The sequence below is a fragment of the Mycteria americana genome, chromosome 3 (assembly GCF_035582795.1).
Source record: "Mycteria americana isolate JAX WOST 10 ecotype Jacksonville Zoo and Gardens chromosome 3, USCA_MyAme_1.0, whole genome shotgun sequence".
NCBI lineage: Eukaryota > Metazoa > Chordata > Aves > Ciconiiformes > Ciconiidae > Mycteria > Mycteria americana.
This window is the reverse complement of record NC_134367.1, coordinates 30,690,972-30,714,908: the sequence shown is the minus strand read 5'-3', so window position 1 is coordinate 30,714,908 and position 23,937 is coordinate 30,690,972. Positions and strand designations below refer to the sequence as shown.

At 37.6% G+C, this 23,937-nt stretch overlaps 1 protein-coding gene across 1 annotated transcript in view; it reads left to right on the top strand.

Moving 5' to 3' along the window:
- Positions 1-23,937, top strand: part of EYS (eyes shut homolog) — a 951,425-nt gene that overhangs the window by 577,902 nt on the left and 349,586 nt on the right. The window lies entirely within an intron of this gene.

Below are 23,937 nucleotides of genomic sequence, written 5' to 3'. Positions count from 1 at the left end.
AACTAATGGGCTAATGAAGCAATTGTACCACATGGGAATTTTCAGTGCAAGTTTGGTCAGTTAAAGTCACAAATTAAATATGCCAATTAAGCTTTTTTTAAAATAAACAATGAGATATAATTATCAGTGTCAGGTTGGGAAGTTGCAGTAGCTATGCTGGTTTAATGGTTTGTTCTGAAATTGTACTTGACACTTGAGGTGAGTAAACCTTGTTACATAAATCATTATGAGCATTTTGAACTCCCTCAGGCTGGTTAGAGAACTATAGATTAAAAGGGCTTATTCAGTCAAACATGAATCTGTTCTTGAGGGTTTGGGGATTTCTACCAAAATCACTTTGGAAAATGAGGAGCAAACATACCTCTTAAAAGGTGGGGGTTTTACTAATTTCTTCATTTTAGTGTTGAGTGAGAGGGGAGGCTTCTGCCATGTGTCTTGCTTTTAACATCATGTAAAATAATGTGCAGTTCCTTAGGCTACAGTATTTAGGCAGAGATGGAAGTGTATGCCTACATTCATAGTTAGGAATGTGACCGATACAAGTGTCCACACCTAAGACAGAGGCCTGTGTTCCTACTCTTCCAGGACTTTTGTGTGTATTTTGTATTGAAAAGCTACTGACTTCCAGTTTGCCCTTTGGGTTTATTTCATAATGTGCTTCTGCTTGTCACCAGACTATAGTGCCAAGTTCTTTACTCTTTCTTTGTAAGCTTTTAAACTGCTTTACTCTCTGAAATTTTTTGTGTTTACTTACTTGATGACAGAGTCCGTTAATTGCATATTCTGGGTTACAACAGTTTCACATCTTTGATAGGATGGGTGGGAAGTATCCTTATAATCTAATCATTGACAGGCAGAAGACATAGAGTTCAGTACTTTCAGGTTGTAAATGGCCTAAAATTCAGGGATTCTAATTAGCTGAATGCAAGGGCAATTGAAGAGAAGACATCTGCATAGTAATGACTTTGTTTTACCCCCCCAAATAGGCATGAACGTGAAAGTGCTCGGAATGCCAATAGTTCTAGGCCCACACATGATTATTAAATCACTCAGGTTGAGGAAAAGTTATCAGTAGTTTGCCATATTGGCTTTGTGTATATTGGGGAAAAGTGTAGTAAACCCTAATCATCTTGTTTATCACTATGCCGTATTTCTTGAGGCACCATTAAAGTTTATTGTCTGTCAGAAAGGTACAGATTAAGCTGAATTTGGCTTATGTCAATGTTACATTGAAATAACACTTCAAGTAAAAATGGGTTACTTTGCTCAACATAGAAATGCTGGTTTAAGCTTTGAAAATACAGGACTTTTATAAGCATTGAATATCTGCTATATGGACTTACATTTGAAGAAATTATTTTTTTGCTAGGGATCATTGAGAGCTTCTTAAGAACCTCTGTGTTGGTATGGAATACAGTTTTGTTCTGTATTTGTCATATCTTTAATGTTTCATGAATGCTTGGATTCTTAAAAACTTTTCTGAATAAGGGTGTCTTTTGTTTGTCTTTATTCATGGAAAAAAATATTTGCAGGTAAACTAGAACTATGTGGGAAAGCTAACAGTGTCTTAGCATAAAACATGAAGATGCCTTCATAACCCCAGGAAAGCCTTCAGAGATAGCTCTTGTCCTGATCCAGGAAGCATTGTTTTAACATGGAAATTGCTACTGATGAAAACCTACTTCACAAAAAACTCTAAAACATACTACAAAGTTACGTGATCTTTCCTGCTGTGTGTCCATGCAGCCTTTACAAGCTTCAGCAGGGAGCAGTAAGAAGGAAGATGGAAAATGCAGAGAGGGAAACTGAGTTTAAACAGGAATCTAGATGGAGAAGAGAAGAAGAAAGCTGGATCATGGAACAAAGTGACGAAACAAGAGCTGGCTCTGTGGTGAAAGGAAATGCAGGGACTGAAAGACAGAGAACAGATGGATGAGGGATGGAATGGGGACAGGGAAGCGGGGGCTTGTAGTGGAGTCCTGAGTTGGGAATACTCCTGAGCTGCAATAATCATGGGATATGGCAGGAGAGCAAATACCCGTTTGAACAGGAAGCAGAAAAGACAAGGTAGGAGGTCCAGATAGGACCTTTTGGACAGCATGGCTCTTGTGATATATTTTTGCCTTTTTTTTTCATGTAACTATGTGTTAAATTTTTCTTTTCTCTATGATCATGGCCAGATTAACTTTTACCTTATAGAACCAATGCTAAATGTGTGGACTTGTATGGACTTGTGAATTTATGAAATATTATTTATGAGGTTGTACAATCTATTTATAGCCGTTCTTAGTCCCTTTCCCTGAATTTTCTTAAAAAATGTAATGTCTGGAGTCTGCTGATAGTTTGGAACAATATGTAGAGTATGATCTGCTCTGCAAAGATAAATAGAGCACTTATTCCATGACATATTTTCTGGGGAGGATCTATTAACATGCCTGTCGTTTTGCTAGGAGGGTGAGCAAGTACTGTTCTGCTGGAATTAATTAGAGGGTGAGCAAGAGGCTGAGGGTGGGGACAGAGTCCCAATATAGGAGAGAAGGTGGACAGTGCTTTTTTTCTAGACTGGGGAAAAGAGACTTCCATCACGCCGTGAGGCAAAATCAGAACCCAGTAAACCTAGAGATGCTGTTGCTTTAACACTAATGTATGACTTTGTGATCTTATGTGAAGTAGAATTACGGCTGGAGAAATGAAGGACAGACTACTTGAAAGCATAGTTGTATAATGCTTGGTCTTATAATATCAGAGTCTCTCTGGAACAAAGTTTTATAATTATGTAAGGACTGTGAATTTTTACATCCTCTAAGGCTTTTGTAGTTTAAAACTTAGAGGGTAGGTTTGACAGCAAAAATCTCTGTGTAGTCTCTACTGAGTCCCTTGGAAAAAATCTTACTGTCACCACTAAAGTGCAGCTATGTCCCTGCTCCCTGCATTTCTCAGATACCTCTCATTCTCTGTTGCTGTTACAAACTCTTTGCCTGCAGTATCTCTTGCTCTGTTTATCCCCATGGAGTAGGTTTGCTTTTGAGGAAGAGCCGTTATCCTCATTCCTCAGCCTGCAGTGTTTCTGCTCACCAGTAGTGCAGCAGCCAGACAAAAGCGAATGGGTATTTCCTCTTTGCTGCTGCATCGTCCTTCTAAAGGTAAACTGTGAACAAACAAAAAAGATAAAGCCTCTGTCATCACTAAGTTAATCTCTACATTTCAGATTCTGTCCTTGAGCACAGTAAACTTTGGTTAAACACTTTTGGAGGTGGAGAGGGAAGGGAGAGAAAGTGAATGTCAGGGAAATAGGATAAATGTTCACTGACTTAAATGAAAAGAGCTATTAATGTAAGCAATCACTGAGGGAAATACTGCAAAATACAGGACCTAGAACTTAAAGTACTCTGGGGATCTTACAGAGTGAAAGGTATGAGAATTAGATAGTGTTTTGACTTACAACAAGGTATGAGTTGAACCAATATGTTTTCTCAAGAAGATGTGGTCAGTGGTATGTATACCTGAAGTCAGTGAGAAGCAGTGAGTGCTTTATATCAGCTCACAAACTTATTAATTAGATCTAGTGAGGGTGTGGGTTTGGGGGGCAAATATGGTGGAGGTAAGGTGACAAGGAAGGAGAAGGTAGTCTGGCCTTCTGAGACTCCCCTTTGTCACTGATCCTATCCCTTCTCGCTCTCTTTTTTTTTTTTAAACTGAATCTCTCTGTCTTCTGCTACAAGTCTTTGATCAAAAGTTAACCAATTTATTCACAGTATGGTGTGTCTTAAAATCCCATCAGTTCTGATACTGATGAAACGATGCCCCTGTTGCAAATAAACAAGTGATCCTCCTTCAGGACTCAGCCGAATTGGCTTTCTCTTCGAAGTACATTTTAGCACTAGGACATGAGTGAATGCCATCCTTTTCTCTGTGTGATAATGCTTCGAAATGTAACTGTTTGTAAAATGCCAAACAAAACTATTCTCCCCCGAGATTGAAATGTTATTGTCAACAACTTTAAAAAAAAAAAAAAAAGCCCTGCCACATACTGAGATTGTTGTAAGAAGCACAGCAGTTAATTTCAGAGCCATGAAATATTGATATCTATCCTCTAACCTTGAGATCCAGCAGAAAGTACATTTGTATTTTGCTTTGTTAATATCCATTGACTTTATGGAAAGTCAGTGGATATAATAGTAGAATTTGATGAGAGAATATTTGTATAAATAGTCAGATTCTGTTTGTACTAGTATATGGGTGTATAAAGGGTAAACTGTCATTTCTGCAAATATCCAGACAATCAAAAAATCCACTCATATGCATGCTGACTGAAAAAAGCATAGTGACTGCACCTGACTAGAGCTGTTAACAATTCAATTAATTTTTAAATAATATTTTGAGAGTGCTACTTGCACAGTGTTAAATTTGAATAGAGACAATAGGATTGCTTGAAAGTGGTCAGCCAGCCAGTCACCAATACCTATTTGACACGGACCAGTGATACAGGGTTTTGTTTGTTTGTTTGTTTTGCATTTCAATTGTTTACATATTTCCAAGGAGATTTAGTTATTCAAGTTTCGAAATCACTGGCTGAAATATGGTATATGAATGTGAGAGAATTACAAAGGTATCAGTCTTAGCTGACAATAAATTATATTGTTTGACAAACCCAGTAAAATTCTATAAAAAAGAACATGAAGTTGCAAGGGCTTTTTTTGTTGTTTGTGACTTTTTAACTTGACCTAATTTACAGGCAGCATTTACTTTTTAACAGAAAACAAAGAACACAAAAAACTTTTAATATATGCTGACTTCATTTTTACCTAATTTTTACAAGGGAAGAAGGAAACAAACTTCCCTTCTTATAGCTGTAATATCACATTCTCTGAACCCTGTCATTTGTTGGTTGCTTAAAGCAGAAATTGCAATTGCAAGCAGTAGTGTTCTTTCTCCCCTTTCACAATAGAAGAATGAATTAGAAAAGGAATACTCAAGCAAATCTAGTTCTTACTATCCTTTTAATCTATATGAGGCGATATTCACCATAGATCTCATGTGATCTCTAATATGTGATAATTTATGGCATGTGATGTGACAAGTATTTTCAAACGTAAGTAAACTTGCTAGTATGCCTGTGTACGAATGATTTGTAGATTCAAACTTCTGAAAATTGAACCATTCTGTATTTTAGTAATTGCATAGGTTTTTTTTAAAAAAATGTTTTTCTTTCTTTCCAACAGTATTAGCAAAGGAATACAAGTTGAAATGTATTTAGGAGAATTTTTCAAATTTTAAAAATCTACTTCATATAAAGCATGTAGCAACTCTGTTAATCTGAGTGATAGATTTCAGTTTGCCATTCTTTTTTGCAGAGTACATCCTATCATATTTTTTTAAAATAGGTTTTAAAGCTTAATGTACTGGAGAATAGCCATGCTATTGCTTAGGCACAGAAAGAGGTGAGGTGAACAGGGAAGTTTGAGGGATTTGCACCTTTGATTCCTTCTGGAAAGTTAGACATGGGTCCATGCAGGCAGCAGACGTAATGTTGCATACTGCCCTGAATATTCTATATTTCCATGTTGCACTCAGCTAGCTTAGACTTCCTACAATAGAGAAGAGTATTCATAGAGAAAGGTGTGTCATAGTGATGCTGAGCAGTATCTGAAATACCGCAACTGCAGTAGCTCAGTCAACAATTTTCTGGTTGCAAAGATACACGGTAGAAACTGAGATGATGTACACAAATTGTTAAAATTTCTTATGCCCCTCTCCTGTGGCAGAGAGGAGACTGTTATTCTGACTGTAAGTATAGAATATTTATTCAGGATTTAACCAGTCAACTAATGAGGCACCCATCTAAGAGGATAAGTTGTCTAAGCATCTGTGGGATATGATGCACAAGACTGGCATAAAGTATATTAACACAGGCTGCTAATCTCTGCTGATTTTGTAAGTGAGGTGAGAGTATTACCTGTAGCCAGAGTGGAAAACATGGTTTTAACAGCTGTGGTTACAGCTCAAAAGACACAATAATTATGTGTAATAAATAGTGGAACCAGTCAGTCTGCATCATATTTGAGTTCTGGGATCAAGTTCTTACATATCCAGGAATGTTTCATAAGAAGTGAGATTTCTGGAAATCCTTCTTCTTTGAAAAGGGGATAAAGTTGTGAGAAGTAAACTGATAACTATACAAGTAATTTGAAATTAAGACTTGAAGTTGAGAGGTTTTTGCTAAAAACAGTGTGAAATTACAGAGGGAGCCAGGGCTGTGTAAATGAGGCTGGCTGTGTTTCACAGAGAGGTAGCTAGAGTAGTTGGGAAGGAGTTGGAACACAAGGTTGTGGGGAAGCCAAAACGAGCACAAACTTAGGCAGACGTAGTGCTGCCAAAGTACTTAATGTTCTGGTGTATGTGAAGTAGGAACAGGCGAATTAAATTATTGTTAGAGCCTGTAACAGGAAAATATGGGGGACTGGCTGGCTGGGGAGCAGCTCTGTTGAGAAGAACCTGGGGGGCTGCAAGCTGAGTATGCGCCAGCAGCGTGCACAGGCGTGGTGGTTATGTTTCCTTTGCTCTTGTGCTGTCACTCTCATGGCCATGCTCCTGCAAGTCCTGATGGCGTCGTTACGGTGGGTTATCATGGGTAGGAAATGCTAGTGGCATGCAAATCACCTCTTCTTTCCCCCTTTTGCTACCTATTGGTTGTATCTTTCGGTTTACATTAGGGAACCCAATAAAATGCACGTGCAAAGCTTAACAAGTTAGTGTGCAGCATCTGTCCATGACTAAAGCATGTTCCAGTCAATGCTAACAGCATCATAAGCGTGCACAACCTACAGGGAGTTTGAGCAGGTCCTGATGAAAACTGGCATGGCTCTTGTGGTAAAGCTTATGCACCAGAGAGGATACCCAGGGAAGGATGCTCATCTGGGCATGTGCTAAGTCTGCAGACTTGGAGGTAAAATTTTTAGACGTGTACCTAACGTACTGGATTCTGTCCATCACTGCGCAGATTCCAAGTACTTCTGCAGTGTTTGTTTTCCCCGCCGTTTGGAACTGTGGCTTCTCAGTGCTGTGGTGGTTATGTGACAGTATTGCTTCAGCTTGCAGACTACACAGGTACTATTTCAAGAAAATTACTGGAATACAAGTGCAATATTGCTTTCAAAGAAAGACCAATGACTGCAACTTCTTAGTTGCACAAGTGAGGAAAAATGGTTGATTTGTTAATTTTTTTTTTTCTCTGTACCATCATTCAAAGGCATTTCATAAACTTTATGCTTGAAGGTAGCAGCTGCAAGTGCATTTTTCAAAAAAAAAAAGTGCGTATACTTTTTCTGTGGGCTCAGGGCAGTTAATTAAGCATAAAGCACTGCTGAATCACTTTGATTCAACGCTGAATGTAATGTTTTGTTTTTCATCTTCCCAAAGACAATTTTTAATATTTACCGTAACAAATCCTAGGAGAGCAGAACAATACAGGTTGACTTAAAAAATTAAAAATTGTGGAAATTTTAAGGAACTAGTGCATTTGCTGCTGGTTTGTCTTGATCAGCCAAGATAGATTTAAGATGATGCCTCTTTTTTTTTCTGTTGGAAAATGCTGAATGCCTCATTAACCTTTCTCATGTCACCCATCGCTTTCTAGACCTTTCTCATACTATTCTTCCATCCTTCCTACTCTATTTAGTAAGAAGGTGATCGTCCTTCTTTGTTATTTTTCCTGTTCTACACTGACAGTCTATGAGATGGAGGACCAGACCAGTGTTCATAGTATGGGGACATCACCAGTACATGAGCCTAACAAGATCTTTTCTGTTTCCTTGTCTTTCTTAGTGTCTAACATCACTTCATGCTTATCTACATTGACTTTCATTTACCATTTTACTGCTTTGTAAGTTAATATTGCAAAACCCTTCTATATTATTTCCAATTCACTTGCTGTAACAAGCATCAGCTCAGAAACTTAAGCCATCATGACCTGCTAGAACTGAAGGGGGAAATGTAGCTCTGTGGTTCAAGGGAGTTATTTCAGCTTTTAGCTGGAAGGTTGAAGAGTCACAGTGGACGTCCAATCTTAAAAACAGAATGAAGTGGAAGTGCATATTTATTCTTTTGTCAGAGTGACTTTTACTGCATTGGATAAATTATTATTCACTGTAGGAGTAAGTTTAGCAACTGTTTTATGCTCACTGTTTATGATCAAATTTCTCCTTAACCATTGTTCCTATTATAAATCTAGGTAAACTGTATGCGTGCACATGTGTACACAAAAGAATTTCTTTGTTCTTGCTTCTAGAAGGATAGGATATAATTCATGGAGGTCGGCATTATGCAGTTGTTGTGGTTTAGCCCCAGTGGGCAATTAAGTACCACACAGCCGCTCGCTCACCCTCCCGCCCCGGTGGGATGAGGGTGAGAATCGGAAGAGCAAAAGTAAGAAAACTTGTGGGTTGAGATAAGAACAGTTTAATAATTGGAACAAAATAATAATAATAATAAATTTTAATGAGAAGGAAAACAACAAGAGAGCCAGAGAGGAACAAAACCCAAGCAAAAAAAAAAACCAAACAAGTGATACAACTGCTCACCACCCACCAACTGATGCCCAGCCTGTCCCCAAGCAGCCATTGCTGCCCTCTGGCCAACTCCCCCCAGTTTATATACTGAGCATGACGTCATATGGTATGGAATAGCCCTTTGGCCAGTTTGGATCAGCTGTCCTGGCTGTGCCCCCTCCCAGCTTCTTGTGCACCTGGCAGAGCATGGGAAGCTGAAAAGTCCTGGACTAGTGTAAACATTACTTAGCAACAGCCAAAACATCAGCGTGTTATCAACATTATTCTCGTACTAAAATCCAAAGCACAGCACTATACCAGCTACTAGGAAGAAAATTAACTCTATTCCAGCCAAACCAGGACAGCAGTTTATCAGCCACTCTTTGTCAGGATCAGGCTCTTCTCAGCCTAGACTTCTGATCCTTTGCTCTCATGATCAGACAGTTATTTTCAGTCACTCTTTTCATCATTGCCAGGTCTTCATTAGAGGTAGGAGACAATGAGAACGTTTACTTTGAACAAAACAATGCCCCAGGAAGAGTGGGATTTAAATCTAAGCTCTCAGAATACAAAGAAAGGCAGAGCCATTATTGATGCAGGTATTTATACATACAGTTGTAATTAAAAGCAGCCTTTATACAGGATAACAAATTGCAATTAGGGCAGCTGACTTCTTGCTCTGAAAGATAAAACCAGAAAAAATGTTTGTGCCTCCTTCCCCCCTCCCCCAAATGAAAGTTCCAAAATAAAAGGTTCAAACCAGAACACAAGTGAGACTTTGTGAAGCTGAGGAAGGGAATGGTAGCATTTCTAGCTTCTTTAAAAAAGAGAGAAATACAGCTAGTGTTGAACCATGTCTAGCCACTAGAAGATAGCAGGAACATACTAAATCACAGCTGTGTTGTGGTTTTTAAGTATGTCCTCCAGTCATGAATCAGTCTGATGATCCTTAAAAGTGTTTCAAAGTAGGCCCTTTCAGATTGGTCCACTTCTCAGTACTGCTCTTTTTCAGATTGATCAAAAGCCTATAGTAGATTTCTTTTTGTACCAGGGACTTAGCAGCACTGAGCACTGCTGCGGCGCGTGGCTAGTCCTCATCACACTGCAGAAAAGTAATGATTCCCCTTCCTCTGCTGTCTTGGGTACAGTCGGTTTCATGTTCACAGCTTAGCACACACCAGTAAGATTTGATTCCTCACTAATGTTGGCTACTCTCTTTCTGGTTCTGGGTGAGAACTGGAAGCTTATGAAGTTATTCTTAGTTCTCAAAGATTGAAATCTGCTTTCATAAACTCTGAGCAAATATGAAAAGTAGGTAGCAGCTACAGTACCACTGGCACTGCCGTTCTTAAAAAGAAAAACAAAATTCCTGCCAAGTATATTGAGAAAGACCCTGACCCCTTTCTTCAAGAAGGGATCTGGCACATAGAGTCCACCTTCAGCAGCAGTAAATCAAAAGTACCTGTGTATTCTGGTCATCCTACAATTATCTCTTAACAAAGTTTTCTGAACATATTTTGGTGCCTGACCTTACATGAGCTTTGTGGAATGAACCTAAGTGCAAACACACTTTGACTGTTCAAGGACTAGATCCAGTAAAGCATTTAATACTGGTAAAGCAGCACCATTCACTGTATAAACACCTTAGAATATCAATCTACTTAACATGCAAGAGGCACATGGGGAAAAATTTCATAAGTGTGATGAGAGAGAGCCAGGAGACGATGATGATTAGAGAGAAATTGAAAGAAAAGTACAAATGTCTGACATATCATTAGAGAGGGAAAGGGAAGGCAAAGTTTGATCAATAGGAACGTTTTAAAAAGATGTGTTAGTAAAAGAGATGAGCAGTCAATCACAGTAAAAAGTAAAGATAGAGCTCTAAGCAAGATACATAACTTTTATGTTTTTTGTGATGCTTGGCTTATAGACAGTTTTATACCCTCTTGTGACAATAAAATGTGTTTCCTTCTTTGTTTTAGGAGAGGAAAGCACTCTCAGAATGTGGTGGTTATTAATAAATGTGTTGGCCATTACTTTTTAGGCTTCCTAATGCACACTGTAGCTTAAAAAAAAAAACCACCATCCTTCTAAAACTGTCTATAATGGCTTCTGTTATTTGGAAATTCTGAAAGTATAGTGACTGGCAACTTGTATTTACCAAAGGCTTTCTGTTTTAATGATCCTGATAGCTGCTTATATGAGAAATAGCACCATGTTCAGAATATAGACTTTGTCATTGCTAGGTCCTACAGTCTACTGGCCTCTGAGTGGCTATAGCTTCCCCAGTCTACCACAGCTGCAAAATTATTTCAGGTAGCCGCAAAAAGCAACCTAACTGCTCTATCAGCCTTTTCATCAACAATTCCTGATTAACTGTTGTATCAGCTATATTCTTGGGGTAGGGGATAGGTAATGGAACAAAACTGGATCTACAGAAGCTACATCTAAAGCTGCAACAGAAACTGGTGTTTCCAATTTGAATCTGCAGTAAGGGCAAAGAAAGCATGCTACAAAGTAGCTGATGATATGAATAAAAAAAGTTATAGATATAGTTTGGAACCAGAAAGTGCTCATTTTAAGGGAGATGGCTGGCAAACTGGGATTTCTTCAAATAGGTAGTCCTGATAAAAGCCTCATCAGTACAGCCGTATGCAGCTAGCTGCTTCTGTGCTCTCACAAGGCCTTATAGTTCTCTTGTGTTTTATTAGATCATTTGAAACAATATTAAGTAGGGAGTAAGCAAATAGCTCTTCAGTATCTGATCTCAGTGGGTTGTGTTGAAGGGTTTTAAAACCATCACCTTTTATGTCAGTTACTACGAATTCTATTTTGAATTTGTATTACCAAGAACTATGTTCCTCTACAGATTAAAACACTGATGTTTTAATCTATTAAAAATACCTGAGTTAAGGGTAACAATGCTGAATGCAAAAATGAATCAAAATGGCTTTCTAGTGTTCAGTTTCGGACCACTGCTTCATGGTTTAGACAACATGAGACAGGAGATGAACTTTGCACTGATCCTCCTCAACGGCAACTGTGATTCTTCAGCTAGTTGATTTGGGGCATTCCTGAAGCATTTACCTGCAAAGAGACTTGGAGTTCTGTGCCAGGAACCGGAAGGGTAAACATTAAGCAGTACCACATCAAATGGTTAGTTGGTTACATCCTTTTGTGAATCTGGTCCTTTGAGAGAACCCAGAAGGTTAATAAAAGGAATCTAAGCAACAAAATAATTCTAAAGAATGCTTCTGTACAACCCTGAGAAGCTTTTCAGACTATATGAAACATCTATCTTGATGCATAATAAAAACTAACCATAGACATAAAGTCTTGAGTAGAACAAATGGCTGACACCAAATTCTCTTCAGTCATCAGCAGCTACCTGTATGGGAACAGGACGGGAGAACATCTTTTCTCCACTAAGAGTAACTGTATGAGCTCCCAAAGGTCTGTATCTACATATATCTGCCAAAAAACCCCAGTGAAATCACTACAGCCTAATGAAATAGAAAATTGTGCTGGTTTGGATCCTTCTGTACTGTTCTGGCAAATGAGATAAATACTCAATTCTCTGTAAAACAGAATGGCTGTCTCTCTGTCTCTTGCTGAAGAGTTAAATCCTGGCCTCATCAAAATGACATCAAAATTTACAGCAATTTTAGGTTTGATATTTCATGGTACTGAGGTTGTATTACCTTGTATCGCTTGCTCTTGCTCTTGCTTTAGTGTACTGTCACCTGAGTCACTAGCACTGAATCTGGAGGGATTTAATAGTCTACAGCTACGGACATGGTACCATGATCTCTGTATTCCAACTCTAACATCTCTAACTTGTCGTTGTGTAATTTGAAGTTTCATTATAAGATATACTGAAACCAAGGCAGTGTCCCAAATCTGGCAGGATCACGTGAAACTAAGCTTGCACAGAAATAGGTGGTTGTCTCTTTCAACCTAACATGCATTTCTGAATGTTAACATCTCTGGTTTCATGTGTTATCTTTCTGAGATTCATACACACACACAAATCCTTTCTCATAAGATGATTGGAAAACTTACTTTGAAAAAAATTAAATACACAGTGTATTTTCAGAAGGGAGAAAACAGGCTGAAATGAGACATGTATTAAGTAAGTGTGAAGACAAAATCCTAATCAAAACTCTCAGAAAAAGGAAAAGAGAGGAAAAGATATAATCTTATCCCTTGCTGAAACTTGTAGTAATGTTACTGCATAAATACAGAAGAAAAAAGCTTTCATAAACCAGAATAAATCACACTGGAAGACTGGCCTGGCACAAGATGGAAGAAAGGTCTCTGCATGTGCTGGAAGCCTTTACTTACCCCTTCTCCCCCTCAATCTTGAGACAATTTCAGCTTAATTAGAGATAAACATATAGAAACATCCAAGGAAGCTCTTCATACTTAATCTGGGTGCATTTTTTAAACCTTCTATTCCATTTTCTCTGTAAATAGTGTCTATCAGTAATCTTTATTCACTTACTATATTCATCTTGCGATAACTAAGTAAGGTTTTGGCATTCCCCAGCAGTTGTCCTTCACCATCACAGTGCATACCTGCGAGGCTGTGTTTTACTAGTCTGAGAGCTTGTATTGTAGGGGTCAGTCTTGCAGTGGTCAAATATTGAGTGGTCAAAGACTGAGACTGAGTGGTCAAAGAGCTCACTGACATCAGCAAAGGCTGTAGAGACAGTGCCTGATCATCAAAACTTGAAAAGGACTATATGAAAACCAGAGTTTCATCATTGCTATCTATTGAGTTGAGAGAAGTTTGGTGCTCATTGTAGGCCTTACTATTGCTGTTGCCATTCAGTTACGAGCAGTGGGATAAAGGGGCTATGTCAAATACTGAACAATAAAAATTTTAGTGAAAAATTTAATTGAAAAGATTGTTTTGTCTTACATATATTAGCTTTTCTACAGTCATGCTAGAGTTCAGCATTCTTTGATGGGGTTTCAGTGCCACTCAGTGATGCGTGATCTGGTTTCAGACTAAACAGATTCAATTTCCCAGCTGTACCTGTTTCTAGCCAGAGGAGGTTAGGCAGGTCTCCCTGCCAACCTGCAAAGGTGGCTAAGGCAGTTGAGAAGCCAGACCAGCCCACAACTCAACCAATGCTGGGCTTGAGCTCGGGTCAGGTGGCTTGCTTATCCATCTACAAACTGCATATCCATCCTTCAGTGACAAAATTGGTTGTAAGTTGTCTGCATATTGTTTCCATGTAACTTCAATTCTGAATCTCCATCTAAGTGGTTTTTGTTAAAAGGTTTATGTGTAACAGCAAAGAACATTTTCCAAATAGGAGCAGAAATCCTTAATTCTTTCAGGGATTTGTAGACAGTTATTTTAAAATATGTCCACTCTGGTACATATTTTAAAAGCTATTTCATTTTATATGGGGAAGTAGAAAATGAAACGCTAAACTCTAATTTCTTCAGAAAAGTTGAAAGTTGAAAAGTACCAGAGCTGTCAAGATTTGTGAATCCTTTATGGTATTGCTGCATAAGAAAGACATCAAATAATTACCAATGAAATCTGAGCATAAATTATGTACATTTGATATAAGAGAAATCAAGAAGATCTATAAAAATTATAACTTTGAAGTTCTTTATCATTAGTAATTTATCAAGTAGCCATTTTACAGCATGCTAATTAATTTTCTATATTCTGAGTACATTTATATTTCCTTTTGAAATCCAGCCCATTGTTACTAAATCATTGCTGCTATTCAAACCTCTCCAGGATCTTAGTATTCTTAGAAGTTCGTTAGTTTGCTAAAAGTATTATCTCCTCCAACTCTCATTGAAATCTTAGTCACCTGATAAGTAGTTAAAGGGTGTTTACTGGTTTTTGTTGTTCAATTGATTTTCTTGCTATAGTTTTGTCTTTTCTGGTTTTAATTTGGAGAGGTCAGGAAAGTCTATTAAGCATGGAGTGCTGTTAGATAGAACATCCTGCTCTCCCTCTGGTCTGTGTGAAGGATCCTTCCCTTCAGACTGCTGGGGAAGATACTGTGTCCTCAGGTACTTACTGGTGGTTTCAAGCTTGACTGACAATACCAGTAAGATAGCCGGGGCAGAATTTCAATAATGCCTTTCTCCTTAAAGGTAAATGGGGCTGATTTTATCCAAAAAACTTTTTAGGAAAAAATAATTTCCTTTTTTTTATACACCATTATCATCCATATTTTTGGATTTTGGACATATCAAGAAGTACATATTTTATAATATGTAGTATGTGCATCAAAATGGAGGCTGAGCTTGTTGCCAAGAGTGGTGTACTTCATGTTGTTTGTCTTCATTGAGAATTAATAATGGTCATTCTGAGTCCCAAAGAGTCAGTGAGGAAAACTTGTTCCAGTGTAATGAGGAATCAAGTCTGAACTCTGAGGCACTTTAGAAAGACAGGAGGTTTTTACTTACTTTGGAAATCATTCTTATGGTCTAATGTGTTGAAAAGTGTTTTAGAAAGGCATTGTCCTTTACCTATGATGCTTCTAGTCAGAGGTTACCTTTACACAATTTACAAGATGGTAGCTCTCAAAAGTATGAAAATGCTTGCAATACCTAAATAGTCTTCAGTTCCACGTTCCTCATATTTTCCTCTTCTCAGTTCTTTGTTGAGTGGAATCTGTATTTTAGGGAGTTGATTTTTTTTTTTCTTCTATTTGTTGAATTTGTAGTAGATCATTAATGAATTGACATAGATCTGAAGTGTACATGGAGTAATTTTTAATTAGGTCAGGAAAAAATTCTAAGCTCTGCTGGAAGAAGATTAACTGAAATGGAATAATTATTTGATATTTCACATTTTATGGGGAGATATATTTATGCTCGAGGTCTATCTTGTGGTTATTTTGTTCAACCTGGAAGTTTGAACATACCCAGTAACTTTATCCATGTACTAGAATGATTTGATATATATATAAAAAACAGTTTCTTAGCTTGGATAGATTAAACAAATTTGTACTGAGAAACAGTGATTTCACTTGATTGTATAGATTTAATTTGACAAACAAAATAATAAGTTAGTATAATAGTTAAAATAGTCTCGACTTTTTATGGAACTGGGAAGATTTTTAGAATAATTCTGTCAAGCAAGTTCCTAAAAACACCCATGGTAAACAGGAAAAATTGGAAAAAAAGAATTCATGTGTTAACATTAATTTCTCTTTTACAGTTTTTGTTCTCATTCTCAGTTTTCATTCTCATTAAGAGTTCATTGAGAACGTCTTAACAGAAAACCCTGCTGAGACAGAGATAGCAAAACCAATATACTGATTGCTTTTTCAATGAGCCTAGATATAGCAGAAAGTTTTCTTAAAGAATGCGTAGCAGTTTCTGCCAGAGAATTTCAAGGTAGAGAGCAAATGCTGCTGAATTACCACTTGCCCTAGAAAGTTTGTCTTTGGCAGTCTACCATTGCATTATTAATCTTTTCAGCTAACTTCCTTCTTGTTCCAGGCATATAATATTATTTTTCTTACTTGTTTTCTTATTTTCTTAGGGTTTTTTTTCCTCCTGTCACTGGTCTCATTTTCTTTTTATATTAATGAGGAGAAATCTTGTCTATAGTTCTAAGGCAGCAGTCTTTAGTCTTCACACAACTCATGCCTTTCTTCTCCTAACTTAGCTGTGGCTTAGTGTTTTTGTTTTCTACAAATTCTTTCTTTCTTCATGTTCAGCTACATCTACAGGTGCATGAAACCATAACATGACATTCACAGTTCCCTGCTTTTGATTGTTCAGTCCTCTTTTTCTAGACTAGGCTTCTTTTCATCACACTTCTATTATCATTAAAATATGCTGATGATTAAAAAACATCATATATTGTAACCCCATGTTTGAATACCTTCCTGTACCTTACAGCTTTTGTTTGGAAGACTCTCCTTTAATATTATTGTCTAGTCTGCCACTGATGAGTAACAATATCTTATAGCAATCTTTGACCAGTACTTAGGGCAAAGGACAAACAACAGAGGGAAAATAAAAAGCCCTTCTTTTCCCTCAATATGTAGTTCCGTCCTGAAATTACTATATTAAAAAAAGTCATTGAACTTGCTTTTATGTTTACTTGTTTATATGCTCCTACATACTTTACTGGCATTATTTTTACTAAATTTTCCTCTGATGTTTTATAATCAACATGAATCTAAAACTGAACTAGATTATATTTTATTTTGCATATAGTCATCAGAACTCAGTTTTATTTGCAGTGTCCTTTATCAAACTGATTTCTCTTCAAATTACACCCTCAGATGCTACCATACTAAAGAAAATAGAATTGTAAAGATGTAATTTAAAGTCTATTTTGGGGATAGTCAGCTTCCATAAAAGTAGCCCAAGGAAACGTTTGACCTGCAGAAACTTTATTACTAGTGATTTTGTTCTTTTTCTTGATTAGGTATGAAGTTGACTTTCAGGTCCTGAGCTCTTTCTTTCCACCAAGGAAATAATTTTCTTACGAACTTTTGAACAATCATGCACCACTGGGCACAGAATTTACAAGATCATTTTGCCATCTGGTTTTGGAGTATACCTATCTTGTCTCCTTTTTCTTGATTTTTATAGCAACCTTAATGAAATGGCAAGTACAACTTGCATGAGGCTTCAGGCAGGAGTCGAACACTATTGTGTGCTGTAGAGTAAGAAGGACAAAACTGAGTGTGGCCAGTGTTTTTCAACATTCTGCAAACCTTCTTTTTTTTGGTGGTAAAAACACTTGAAAACGCAAAATGAAGTAGATATGAGTGGACCTGGTGTATTGCTTCTCCATCTGCTCATACTGGTATCCTAGCAAGACAAGGATACTTGCTCGCCTCAGAATTTTCAAGAGGCAATTTTGTAAATACATGACAAAATGATGCATTCTTCATAATGATAATGCTTTGAGCAGATGTGCTATCTCATGAATAATAATGTGCTGTAGATTTTGGAAAAATCATGAACTTTACTATTCTGGAGTCTTCATTTCTTCTCATGTTACATCCAAATCATCCATTATAATGGGCCAAGCTGATCTTTCAGCCAAACGTTTAATGCAATGCCATAGTACTTAATGCCACTTACGCATCTCAGCTGACCACAGACTGCTGTTAGAGAATTCGCATATATGGTATAAAATTTCCATGAAGTTCTAAATAGCTTTTAAGATTTCATCTCCACATTTTGTGTATAGCTGAACACGTTTTGGGGATGAACACAGAACTGGGATAGATGCAACCAACGTCCCATTACTCCAGCCACTCTCCTCAACAACTGAGGCCAGAGTTGCTCTAAGGGCCTGGACTGGCTACTGAGGTGGTAGGTATTGCAAAGCTCTTTTGAGTTTAATGTTGCCAATGGACTGAGAAAAGGAAGATAAAGCTAAAGGGGAAGTTTGTTTTTTTCCACTAACTGCTTCCTGGACCTGCACAGTAACCTAAACCAAATTTCCATTTCTTGATTCAGAGGTATTTTTGGGTAGAAGTAAAGCATGGTGATTACCTGGCTTGCAAGGCTATACAGTTAGTATTGTCGTTCCTGAGGTGGTGTTGCTGGCCCCTGTCATGTGGACTGCAGTCACTAGGTGACCACTGACTGCCTATGCAGTGACCTTCAGTTCTACCTTTCTGAGATGAGAAGGTTACACATCCTTACTTGTTGCCCTGTTATTCAGTGTTTTGGGTTAGTTGGGGGGTTTTTTAATATCTAAATGGTCTATTTATGTATAGAGCCAGTAGACAAAAGTTTGAGTCCCAGTCTTCCTATGAAATGATCAAATAATGCTGTTAGCATTCAATAGATGTCAAGATGAGGACCTGTAAAGCTCCCATCTAGACTCTCTGATCATCCAGTGGAAAACACATGGGTTTATATTCACATAAAATGGAAGAGTCCCAAGTGCAAGTTTTCAACAATTTTGAATCTTAATGGAGAAAAAAGACAGGTGTTTTTGTTCCTTGCTAAAACAATTTCTTGTTTCTAACAGAAATGTATTGATTTCTAAGGAATTTGCTGTAGTTTACTTCTAGTGTGACTTAGAAGTTTGTAGGTTTATTTTCCTTTTAATAACTACTGAATATATTTTGTGTGTGTTGCTAATCTTCATCTGTAGATGTTTTTCAGGACAAAAGGTGGGGTATTTTTGTTTTGTTTTTCTGAATTGCCTCAACCCTAAAGTATAGAAGTACTATCGGAGAGAAAGTAGTAAGTTTGATTTTTCCCTTGGTACAATTCGCACATGAACATTTTTGTTTCTGCAGCTGAGTAACAAACATATCTCAGTTCATTTTGCATTGGAAGTGAGGAACTTGAGGCAAAATGCACATTCTGCTAAAGGAACACACAGGGGCATGCAAGAGTGAAGACCTTTGTCACTGTATGCCATGGTCTCTCATGTTTCTTGCTTCTAAGTGAGGCCTGGGTATTTTTTCATGCACAGTATAGCAACTAGTTCACTAAACTGACAGTCAGGTATAGGACTTGGTTCCTGTGCGACCTTGGGTAAGATACTTCTCTGCCCTCTGTGGCCATGTGGCTTTAGTGGATTATCCCCTGAAAAGTGCTACCAAGTCAAAACTGCTACTTTCTTTGTGTCAGTACAGTCTTACTGTAATGAGGGTGTAATGCAAATACTGCAAATAACCAACTCTTTGAAATAAAGAAGAAATTAATTAGAATTAATTATTTTTTGTTTATTTATTTTAAATTGAAGGCATCTGTTGTAACTAGCATGTCTTGTTAAATAGAGAATTCGTATATGTGCTTCATTGCCTGGTACAATGGGAAATATGAGGTCAAGAAAAGACTTGGCTGAAATTTCTTGATCTGATTTTTTTTCTAACACATAGATGTAAAACAGTTCATAATAATAATAATAATAATAATAATAATAAAAACAAACCCAAAACTAACAAAAACAAGGTCAGTGAATGATTTGATTTTACCAGATTGAGTTTACCACTTGGCTACTTTAAGTTAACTAAAAAAAAAAAAAATTAAAAAATCTTACATGTAACAGTTTTCTCAAATGGTTTTACACATTCCCATGAGCTGTTAGTATAATTATCTCACTTGTGTGCATATAATGAGTACGGCTAGATCTTTTTGTACACAGGTGTGTCCAGGCAGTTCAATAAATTCCTGCTGTGACAAAAAAACAGCAGCCTGTCTGGATTCTCACGAGGAGGCCCCATGGATGGCAAGTGATTATGTTGTGTCAAGAAGTGTTCCAGCTAGAGCAGGTACCGGATTACAGTGCTGTAGCTCTCTGTTTGTGACACAGGCATCTGTCCTGTGATATCAATTCTAGACTGACTGCAGTGCAATATCCTTCATTACACTGCGTCTAATGTAGCACAGTCCCAGCTTTAATATTCCCACCAGTGTAAAGGCTGCACAGAGTTTAATTCTTGATAGCTTTCCCTGAATGTGAACAAGAGACAAATGCCTGGTGAGTAGCTGTATATCATTTAGTCATCTCCCTGCAGAAAGCAGTCATTTGAGCTAGATTTAAAATTAGAGAAGTCACAGACTCGGGCACTTACAGAGTTTCCCCTTTGCCCATAATGGAGAAGAATAATGAGTTTCAGTACAAATTGTAAGGGCTAAAAATATTGCTTTGTGCAATGAAAATTGTGCTGTTATATATCACCTCCCCCTTCCTCTGACACTTTCAATCAGCTTGTCAGCTTTCACTGGTAGATAATTTGATGAAAGCTTTGCACTGAGTAAGGCTTTTTGCTCAGTTGTATACAGCAAAAATATTGCTTGTGTCAGGACCAATTAATAATGCTGAGCATGTTTTCATACATGTGAACAGTTACTATAAATCTTTTTTCCATGAAACACCAGGATCCATAAGAATAATGTTAGCAATAGGTACTAATGGCATACTTTGTGGCTGGTCTAAAGATGTTACAGTAGCCAGCTGATAAATTTGATGACAGCTGACAAATTTCTGATACGTTAGGATGCCTGTAGACTCCTGGCAACTAATTTTAAAGCTTCATTTCTTGTGCTTGCCTTTAACTGTCTTTAAAAGCTGCAAAGCTATATATGGGTGTTAGCCCATACTAACATTTCCCTCTCCTTCTAGCCTTCAAGGAAGAGGGGGGGCTGGCACTTAAGACATTTGATATTTAGAAGCTTTATCTATGTTATCTTTTTTTTTTCCTCTTGAGGCTATAAATGCCTAGGGTTTTCATGACCTTTACAATCCAAAGTGCATATTATTAAAAGGCATGGGAAAAAATATCTGATAAGGAGAATACGAAATGCATAGCAATGTTTCCTTATAATAATAGCATCTCAATTGAAAAATAGTTGTTGTGAGGCAGTTATTATTGGACACCCACAGGATCTTCCTATCTTTTGCTCACTGGAAATGACATGTCAAGAGCTGGGGAATACAAATACAGCTACGAAGTCCAGTGCAACTACAAAATCTGAGCAGCTGAAAATTAAAGTAATTGAAAAAGTTAATGTGTCAGACACTTGACTGTTTTGAGGAAAGTGTTGTTTTAGCTGCTTCCATTCTCTCCAACCCTCTTCCATTTCATATACCAATATTTGCTCATAACTTACAGAAAGCTTCTTTGTTGCTGTGTTAAATGATTTAATACTATTAAGCAACTCTTTTCCTTCAAGTGTTTACAAATCTACCTTTACCCCTCAAGAGTGTAGCCTACACATTATATTTACCAGGGAAAAATGCCTCTGTGAGCACATTTTCTCTACTTTTAATTTTGTGATATCAGTAATGCATCAGACCTACCTTAGGAACGGCTAATTATTTCTTGGTTACTTTATAGTTCAGTGCTATAACTTTCAGTCTCTCTTCAGCTGCAGTCTATATGGAGAACAAATTAAAAAGACAGATACAATAAAGTTCGTATGCTGGTCAATTCTGTTCTCTAGCTGTTTAGTATGGGCACATTACTAATTCAGAAGATTTCTCATGATCCCTGAACTGTAATCAACAGATTCATGAATAAGACCTAGTACAATTTCACTCTATTCTTAATTCTTTTCACTAACTCCTGATTAATGTGCATTACTTTACTGCTAGGCTTGCCTTTAAGTACTAGGCTTGCCTTTAAGTACTATTTATGGATTAGCTGCATATTTTCATGTTTGCACTCATTTAATTAATTCTGGCCAAAAAACCCTTCCTACAAACACGTATATTTCTACTTTTACTGATTTTTCATGCATATTTGATATTTAAATTGGGAAAGTGACACTCATGGTTTGTTTTTTTTTTTTGATGTACAACCTTTATAAAAACTACGAATGAAAAAAAGTTTGGGGTTTGGTTTTTTGCTTGGTTTTTTAATAAAAAAAGAATTATGTGTTTCAACAATTGATAACTTTTTTCCTAGAGATTTTAACAACCCACAGGGAAATTAGATTGTATTTTAAAAAAAAAGAAGTAAAACTAGAAAATACAGTCTGTTCCACAAGTATTGCACAGGTAATAAGTATAAATTCATGTTGTCTGACATGACACTCAATTTTTTTTATTTGCGTCATTTGAAAAAATTCTGGTTTGAGACTCAAGGGCTGTATTGGTGGCTGGGGTAGGCATATGATTGAATTCACTCTTAGATGTGTCATGTTTCTTAGGGAAAAGAGGAGTAGATGAATAGATCCACATACAAATGATGGTATCTGAGGACTGTCAAGTGAAATCTTAAAATGTACAAGGCAATAATTCAGCTGCCCTACTAAGGTTCTCAGAAAAGACCATATCAATCATTTTTCAGTGAAAGCATCATTTGTTTCCATCTTGTTTCTGTTTTCAGTCCCTGCTTCTGATGTGCTGACTTCATAAAAGTCATTTCAGCATGTCTCCATTTCCCCATCTCTATAATGGGTGATTAATATATTAGATCTTGCCGGCGAAGAGCTTTGAAATCCAGTAGTAGAAACATCCAACACATGAACTTATTATTGCATATCTCTTTATCAAAGGAAAGTGGCTTGGAAGGAAAGCACTATCTATAAAAATCCTTTTTGATTTTTCACTGCAATTGATCAGTCTATGACTCTTCTTGTAAGTACAATTACAAAGGAAATATATAGGAAGCCAGTATTTCTTGTACAGGTAGCTGTGGTGCATACCCAGCTCCATTATTGAAGTCACAGTGCTGGGTTCGGAACAGAATAGAATCACAGAACCATAGAATAGTTTGGATTGGAAGGGACCTTTACAGGTCATCTAGTCCAACCCCCCTGCAATGAGCAGGGACAGCTTCAACTAGATCAGGTTGCTCAGAGCCCCATCCAACCTGACCTTGAATGTTTCCAGGCATGGGGCATCTACCACCTCTCTGGGCAACCTGTTCCAGTGTTTCACCACCCTCATGGTAAAAAATGTCTTCCTTATATCTAGTCTAAATCTACCATCTCTTAGTTTAAAACCATTACCCCTTGTCCTATCACAACAGGCCCTGCTAAAATGTTTGTCCCCATCTTTCTTATAAGCCCCCTTTTAAGTATTGAAAGGCCGCAGTAATGTCTCCCCAGAGCCTTCTCTTCTCCAGGCTGAGAACAGAGACATTTTTCTGTCTCCAACTTGCAGGATGTTCAGAAGTCCTCAAAACATTATATTCTTAATGGTTCTTTCTCTGTGGGAACTTAGTTGTGATACAACACAAGAGGGCTGGAGTAAATCAGCTTGTGTGCTTAATTCCTTTAGATTTTTCATATATAAATAGTTATTTTCTGCCACCTTTGAAAAAAAATAAATAAATTACAAGGTAGAAAACATGGAAGCCCTGTGTCACAGGAGAGAAGGAAGGAACACCACACGGTGTGCCACTGATACATTCGATTTAGTAAGGGGACCAAAGAAGGGACATTTTGTACACATGCACACATATGCTGTTAACTGAGATCCATCCCTGCTGCTGTGATGAGCAGGTACCATTGAGCTCAGGAGAAGGCAACTCTCACCAGTGGCAGCGTTGGGCTCTGGCCAGAAGCTCGGCACAAAACCAAAACTGTTCCACCTCAGGTCCTCTGCATCCACATAAAAATGTTTCCCCCCATCTCTATCATTTATTATAACTTACCTCTGTAATCACTGGGGTGGCAAGGGCTGTGTGGAGGGTGTTATAGCCAGCTTTCAGCACAGGTGGCCAATCAAATCACTGTGTGATGCTGTCACCATGCATCTTTCCAGCAGTTTCAGGTACTGCTTTCGTGTTGGTTGTCAATCCATGGCGCATGCCGGGGCTCATTGTACTCAGGTCCTCTTCCTAGTGTCCTTTTGAACAGGGTGCCAAAACTTGGCCCCTGTTTGCATTGTAATCCTAGTCAAGGCAAGGCCATGATAATGCTTTGTCACCTTTTAAACATCTGTGAGGAGATTTCATGTAAATAT